General features: G+C 46.4%; 1 long non-coding RNA gene across 1 annotated transcript in view; it reads left to right on the forward strand.

Annotated features, from left to right (window-relative positions):
• LOC103904434 overlaps nucleotides 1-7,991 on the forward strand; it is a 10,406-nt gene extending 2,415 nt beyond the window's left edge. Inside the window, exon 2 of the long non-coding RNA XR_657903.2 lies at nucleotides 1,197-7,991. This is a non-coding gene — a long non-coding RNA (uncharacterized LOC103904434). The remainder of the gene's footprint in view (nucleotides 1-1,196) is intronic.
• The last annotated feature ends 318 nt before the right edge of the window (nucleotides 7,992-8,309 follow it).

Raw genomic sequence — 8,309 nt, forward strand, 5'->3', positions numbered from 1 at the left:
CTCCTGGCCGCCCCCGGGGTGACCCCACCGTGTGCTGCTCCCCAAGATGCCTTGGGCTCTGCGCGGCTCGGGGCTGCCTATTGCCAGCTGTTTCCCCAGGATTAAAAACAGCAACAGCACGGCCGTCGAGATAAAAACGCTTTCTTAAATTAAAATAATAAGCATTGGATGGAGCGGTCTAGACAACGTACATCTTTCCAAACTCCTGGAGGGCCTACAGTAAAACAAACTGCAGAAGTTGTCTTGCACTGTTTTAAACCGCTGCTGCAGAAGATTAAAATTCAGGTTAAAGACAGTCTTTCAATCACAATCTGCCATCGTCTCTTAAATTGGTTAAGCTGGTCAGCTCCAAAACCGCCAGTTACTGGTTGTTAAAAACCCTTGGGACCGCAGCTAGAGTCACCACAACTAAGGTAGTCAGATGCTCCCCCCTGTACAGCCCTGTTCTGGCTCCTCATAATTTGCCAGACTTGAATGAATTCGGCTGCACCTTCCTGCCTTGGCAGCCCGTGCTGGACATTTTCCAAACACGCCAAGTCCTTGGGCTCTTCCAAGGATGAACGCAGAGGAGGAGAAGAGGAGCATTGCTTTGACCATTCTCGGGCTTGTTGAGGTTTTTTGTTTTTAGGACTGTAACTCTGAAAATAGAGTCTTGAAATTTGGCACGAGGCAGCCTTTTATTGGCTTTTGGGTGGGTTTATCTAAATTAGTCATGTTAGTGGGCTTTGAAGAGCAGCAGCTCACAACACACAGCAAAAACATGCCTGATTCTGGCTGCTGAAGTCCCTCAAGATGCTGCTCTTGAGGCACCTCTGCTCAAAGCCCGCTGAGCAGCCCCCCAGAGAATGGAAAACTTCAGCCTCTAGTTAAAAAAGCCTTTCCTGGTAGTACAAGAGTGGTGGGACTCATGAGCACAGCCCCTTTGTCAGTCCCCACCAGCCCCAGGTACCCCAGAGGACGCTGGGCCCACTGCTCCAGCACCCAGCAACATTTGCTGCCAGGACTTCCCCTATGGATCCCACCCCATCCACGTGCACAGGCTGCGTTAGGGGATATTTTGAAGGTCACTGTGTTACCTGGTCAGAACATCAGAAGTGTCCAAAGTGAAGCATTCTGTACCAATTTATGGAGACTTTCTTGCACACACATATTCTAATGCAGTTTTTAATTACATTGTCACAATCTGTTTTCCATAGGACACCTGCATGCCACAGACCCGCTCCGTAAGTCAAAACCGAAACAAATTTTGGCCAGATCCTCATCTTACCTGCAGAACCAAAAACTGCCCACAGAACAAAGCAAGGGCTGCAAGACGTAGACACAGTCCGACAGCGAGGACAAGACAGAACTCTCCCAAAAGACCAGGATTCTCTCCTTGCCCTTGCCGCAGGCTTTGCAACGCTAACAAAGTCATTAAACCAAACTTTTGGGTGCTGACAGTTGTATTGCCCACATTGCAGGTGTGTGGCTTGAAACCTTTAGCCCGAATTGCTGACATCCATCTTAGTACAGCTGGAAGCAGCGGGTGCTGTGCTTGCATGTATGAAGTGCTGTATCACGTTAAATGCTCTGAAAAAGCAGACATTACGCTTCTCGGATGGAGTACCCTGAATTAGTCAAAACTGACCTTAATCCATCCATGTGTCACCCTGGCCCATCTTCACAACGGGTGTTTGAGGAGGATTAATGAAGGTGCTGAAGCACTGATGCAGCGTAGTGGAAAGTACCGTAGAAAAAGCCATGAGGAAATTAATTCTGTCGTCAGAGGAACCCGCCGACATCCCTGCTCCGGTCCTGTACAGCACGCTACAGCCTTACGACCCTTCTGGCCATTCCTCCAGGATTTCTGGACAGCACCTCTAAAGGAGGTCACAGCATGTCAAAATCCAGGTACGCAGATCAGTTCCTCGGTGCAGATGGGTTGCGCACAGCGGGTCCGAAGCATCCCTAGACTCAACCCGAGTGCATTTTTACTATCCAGAAGATAGTTCTGCTTTGAAAACTGCACACAGGAATATTGCAGCCGTATTTTCTATTGCTGCAAAATCCAAAAGTGGTCAGATATGTGAATAATGTGCTGAGCTAAGGCCTAGGATATGTGCTGAACAATAGGAACAAGCCAGCGTTGCCGAGCCCCTCGCTGACCATCTCATGCACTGCACGCCGTAGCGATGCAGAAGAAAAATAGCGTCTGAACATGCAATTAAAATCTTGGTCTGCTTCAACAAAAGGGCGTAGATTAAGTTGCACTGGCAACAAGAATTTGGACATTTCTGCATTTTGAGTACTTTCCTGGGCAGTAGCGATCGCATGCTTAACAGATTTTTGGCTACCATATATGCACACTTAAACAAAACTTGCATACAAATGCCTATGCAACACATACATATAAAATACACAGAGATAACACCTGATGGATGGTTCTACAGAAAGGTCATGTATATGATATATATGATACTCAGTTTACATAGTATGACATTTATGTAACACTTACGAAGAGCTCTGACAGGGTGTTGTCAGCTGGCATTTGCTAAGAGAAGAAATAAATCTAATAATAAAAACAAAAAAACATTTTGGAAGAAATACTGCACAAATCCTCTAAAAGGACAGAATCGTCTACACAACAAAGGCTCGGCTGACTGATGCTAAAATAAGCAGTTATGCAACAAGTAAGAAATACAATCTCCAGGGAAGAAGCCAGCAACATTTTCCTTTCCTCTTCATGCACCGGTGCTTATTTTTGCATACCTACAAGAAAAATATAGGCAACATTTCGACGACGAGCACATAAGTAGAATTAACAGATGTTTTTAAGCGAAGGACGGAGTCTTTCTGAGCTTTATGCAAGTTCTGCAGAGTTAGATCCCGTCACTAAACGCGAGTCCCCCAAAGTGCCACAGAGCTGCTGCTACCGCTGCCCGTGCCTCAGGGCCGCTACCACGCTTTAGGGGAGCGTGGTGCTGTCATGACTAGGTGTGAACACGTTGATTTTAGCGGTGAATTGGCTCAGCGTAGAGCTACAATTACAAAACTGTTAAAACACCTTCAGGAGAAGCAGCACGCAAAATAGTTTGTCTCCCAACACTTCGGTTGAACAAAACTTCTCGACAGGACTTGAGACCAGTGGAAAAATCTCGGTGCAGACAGATCTCACGGGAGAGGAAGAAGAAAACCCAGTGGCCTTGTTGGCAAATTTGATTACTGTAGTACGTTAGCACCAGACACGCGGATAGAACAGGTCCAAGGGAGTGCGAGTGTTCCCCAAATATAATGAAAATTCAATGTCATTTTGAAGACCCTCAGAAACAATCCATTTAGTAACGTTAGCTAGTGAGAAACCACGAGGAAAGCTCAGTCCCTCAGCCTGTTCCAGCAGTGATACCCGCCCGGCCCTGAAGCCGGGTGCTGGAGGACCACCACAGGGCCAGGAGATGCTCTCATGACAGAGAGCCCGTGGAGATCCTCACAAGCACCACACAACTTGAAAACAGCGCAGGAGACACGTGGCTGCTCATTTACTGCCTTAGAGACCCTCTTCTGAGGCCTTTGGTAACCAGAAGTCATCAAAATAGCCTCATGGCTACTTTAATTTCTACCAAGGACCAGAGCCGTACACAGCCATTCCAGGAGGAGAACACAAAGATGATGAAAATCTTGCTGCACCCGTATCCCAGATAGGGTTGTCCAATATCCCAGCTATAACCAGGATATTTAGGTTTTATTAAAATATGTGTTAATTTGGAAAGTAGTAAGCAGATGCAGTAGAAGGAAAAAGAACAAGCTCTGTTCTAAATTACAATAATCACTCCCATCTTCGAGAACAAACTACTACAGAAAGATCAAGGGAGAGATGGCTGCTATCGTCATCATATAAACTAATCCCTTTTCTTTCTCATTCATTCTGCATAATTCTTTTCCTCTCTGAAGCTAAGGAAAAAATACTATACTTACAGGAGAAGAAAATTTGATTTGGCAGATCAGTGGATAGTGAGATTTTGTTTGCAGTCTCAATTACCTTCAGCAGCTAGAAATTTGGTATCAAAATAAACTGTAAACAAAAAAAATAGACATAGCATTACAAATGTCCATCCCTTGACGGATAGCTCAAAAATTCTCTATGTTCTAGCAACAGCTGCTTTAATATCTTTCAAAGAAATGGCAGCCTGCCTCTGTCTGAAGGGATTAACTTTAAGGAATGCATCCGTAAGTGGTTTTGTGCAAAGATGCTCACGTTCTTGTGGGCTTTCTGCACCAAATTTTTTCTGCCAAATTTCAAGATTCCTTTTGTTGTTGTTGTTAGTTTCTCTGTTTTCTGTAAGTTCATTTCTATTACAAAGCACATCTAACACGACACATTTCATCCAGTCCCCAGACTGCAAGAACTGGGGCTTTCAAAGGGCCCTCAAGGGTAGATTTGGGGAAATAAGGACCATCAGTGGTCAGATGAACAGGTTCAGTGCTGCTCCTGTGACAGGAGACCTGCTGTAGCTCCTCACGCTTTGGACGGATCCTTGGGCATCACAGCAGACTCCCCTGCAACACACTTCCCCACTCTCATTCCTGTGCTCCCATTTTGTTGGCATTTCAAACTTTTCCACGTTCGATGCGGTGACGGGATAACACGGCTCCTCAGACCACGCAGAGTTTCAGCGTGAAGGTCTTTGACTGCTATGGGCAAAGTCTGTAGTTCTGGGTGATGGACGGTGAAAATAGTAGTAGATTTAGACGATTTAGAATAGTTCAGTTGGAAGGGACCTACAAGGATCATCTAGTCCAACTGCCTAAGTACCTCTTCTCTCCCTCGTGAAGGGCCATCCCAAAGGCAGGACATGTCATTGCAAGCCCTTGTCCTGCCCATTCCCACCCCGCAACCCGGGGAAGGATCCGCCTAGGTGTAAAAGCAGTCATGTTTTACTCCCCTGAGGTGGCCAAGCAGAGCTTTCCTCCTCCTCCTCCTCCAGCTGCCCTGGCTCGGGAGGGAGGTTAACAGCCAGGTGCCAGCGGGTGTCTTCCTACCTGCAGATCCCACCACAGAACATGCAATTACCCTCCCAATTAAAAAAAAAAGAGACATTAAGGATCCAAGTCACAATTCAATGCGCCATTTGAGTGAACGGTACATATGCTAAACAATACATGCATCAAGACTGCATTAATCCACATTTTATATGGATTCCCTCTAGACATTCAGTTTATAACCGAATTGGCTATTTCCCTGTATTTCTTTGGAGTTGGAGGGTGTGAAAAAGACATTTCCATTTCATTGACTAAGTTCCCAAGGGGAGAGTTTATGAAAGTGCAAGTGCATAATTTACTGCCTGACAGGATAAAGATGGTATCTGATTTTAAAAAAATAGTGTACCCTGAAAAACAAAATTGCTAGAACAGACATTTGTTTTCCGTAAGTACCGTATTTTAGAAGCATTTAATTTAGCTTAGAAGCACTGTTAAAAATACATGCATTGTAAATTGCAGCTGTATAACATGATATTTATCAGATAATGTCACTGAATAGTCTCCTGTTGCAATATAAATGCCAAGGCATTTATAGAAAATAAATGTTGAAGTAGAGAGCTTTCTTTTCAAAGTGGAAAACCATTATCTCATCCGAAAGTCATAAATAAAATGAGGGTTTGCTTACAGGGTTGGTTTTAACCATAGGGGGGCTGACACGGACACGCCATCGCCTGAGCAATATTCCCAAGCAGCAAACTCGGCCTGGATGCAACGAGGAGCGAGGGAGGCACGTGGGACTGGTGACAACGGTTCAGAAAGACCTAAGAGTAGCCAGCAGGACAAATCAGCTGCTAATGCGTTTGAGGAAAAGAGATAAAGATGGGAAGTGAGGGATTTCTTGAGGTACTTCACACAATATTTATTTCAAGAAAATTCATCAGGTCCGATTATAGCCAGGACCCAATACAATATGCTCGAATACCAGCTTTTAAAAAAGGGTTCCTGAAAGCTGGCTCTTAAAGCCACATTTAGTCACATAAGTGCATGATCTGATTTTCAGAGGACGGAGCACCTGGCAGTTCCTATTGATTTCTTCAGAATCTGGATCAAGTTGTGCATGTGCAGCACTATTTATTAGCATAAGGTACAAAGGGCTGTGAGAGAGGGACAGCAAATAAGATTTTGGATCCAAGATCTCCACCTTCTGCTCCTCTGAAATTTGAGGACGTTGATTTAGTCTTTTCATCTCCTGTTAGAACGGGACTAAAATGAGGCTCATGCTGCCATTCACGCAGATCCACAGAGCGCTTTGCTGAGCAAGCTGCTTGCCACGTAGGCAGCCGGGTCCCATCCCATGTGCTTTTTGCACCGCAGGTCCGTTTGCTGGCATTGCCAAGACTGGAAAACACCGCTCCCACACAACCGGGACCCGCCACGTGAGCTGCTTCTCCGTTGCCGCTGAAGTGCGATTGCTGGAGGTGCGATGCTCAGCACGGCATGCAGGGGAGGAGTGGAGGAGGACCCGCTGCACCAAACGCCTGTGGAATAATCCTGCTAATTTCATTTCAGTTATTCTGGTTTGACATAGCCAGATAATCCACATTTTATGGGAGTAATTTTCAAATCATTTTTAGGCTATGTAGTTAGGAGCAAAGTCTGCCTGTAAATTCAAGAAAGCTGCAGCCATAATGTTTATTTCGTTGTGTCTATAAAGCCAGAATGGCCACCCCACAGTCCATGGGCATGCAGTCATCCATGCCAGGGTGGGAAAATAAGGGCATTTGAATTTTGGTCACAAATCAGACACTTTTCTGGTCAACTGTGGAAGCCAGAGTGGGTTCACCACCCTCAAATGCCTCCAAGAGCGGCCCTAGCTGAAAGCTCGGGCACTGTTCTTCTAAAGGAAGGAATGAGATTCCTGCAGCCCTCTCCTGGCTTCATGAATTCCTCCTTGCCTGGTTCTGCTCCTCTTTTAGCCACTTCTTGGATAGCTCGTGTGGCGTATTGTCTGCTTCTTCCTCCCTCTGTTTTCTCCCTCTGCTACCCACTGCATTTTTCTTTGGACAATCCAGTCCACTGATCCTCTTCAGCAATCATATTCATACCAAATCGCCGGTTATCTGCCCTTCCACGCTCGCTCATCTCTCTCCATTGCAGAGCATGCTTCAGTCTGCCCCATAACATCCCACCCTGGGCAGCACAGTCAAAACTGAGACTGGATGTGCTGAGCCGAGCCAAATCCCTCGTTTTTCTCACCCAACTTCCTCCATCCGCTCTCCCGGTCAGAGGAGCAACGCACATCTGGCACGGCTCAACTGGTATGTTGTCAGAAGCACCTTATATGATGAATGATATGATGAATGCCAGAAATGTGTCTAAAATAACTTACGTACAAGAAGTGGCTGGATGGATGAATGGACGGGACAGCTGATTCACTGGCTCATCAGCCATGGAGGGAAAGTACAACACACCAGCAGGACAACCTTCTGGGCCACATTCAGAAGAAAATACTTTCAGTACTGGTAGCTCCTTGCAGAGGGGATCCCACACTGAGCATCGCTCTCCCGCGAGCACGGAGGACCTCGAGGTTGTACACCATATTTGTAAAATAACACAGCAACGAGAGAGGCTCCATCATCTTGTAGGATAGGATTACAGCCCCTCCGCAGAGGACATAGCAGCTATTTATTTGAACTGACATTAACCCTTTTACAATAGGCCACTCTTGATGAGTACTGCCGGGTTGCTGAGCAGCCCCACATTCATCCGAGCCGTTTTCTGGTGAGCTCCACGGATGATAGACAACCATCGAAGCAACAACTCCTGCATGCCAGGACTTTAACACATTGTATATGCAACGCATACCCCTTTTATAGTGGTTATAGTCTTCAAATCAATCATACCTGGCAGCGGAAGTTTAACATTAATGACTTTCTTATTATGGATGGAAAAACCTCTCAGAGCTAATGAGCAGAAACAAGACCGCTTGGCTCCTACCTGAGGAGGTGACTCCACGGTCATGACCAACACTTGGAGCAGAGCTGTAGCGATGCTTGCTTTAGCACAGCAAATCCCAAAGAGTCCATCTGGCAGGCTACGCCGCCTCTGCCTTTGGAGCCGAGACCTGCGTTCAGAAAGGGCTTTAGGGATCTCAACTCATGCCCACCTAACAGCAGGGAGGAGACAGCGCATTACCCACCACGCAGCCATCGACCCAGATGCATCACCCTTCCCTGCAATGCGAGCTGGGACTGCGGTCCCAGGGGAAGCCTCGCTCTCCCCAGCCATGGCACAGGGACAGCTGCCGAGGTGTGAAAGGGGGGAGGGAGGGGGTTCAGTTTAATTTTATCTTG

Source organism: Aptenodytes forsteri, unplaced genomic scaffold (assembly GCF_000699145.1).
Source record: "Aptenodytes forsteri isolate BGI_AS27 unplaced genomic scaffold, ASM69914v1 Scaffold54, whole genome shotgun sequence".
Classification (NCBI taxonomy): domain Eukaryota; kingdom Metazoa; phylum Chordata; class Aves; order Sphenisciformes; family Spheniscidae; genus Aptenodytes; species Aptenodytes forsteri.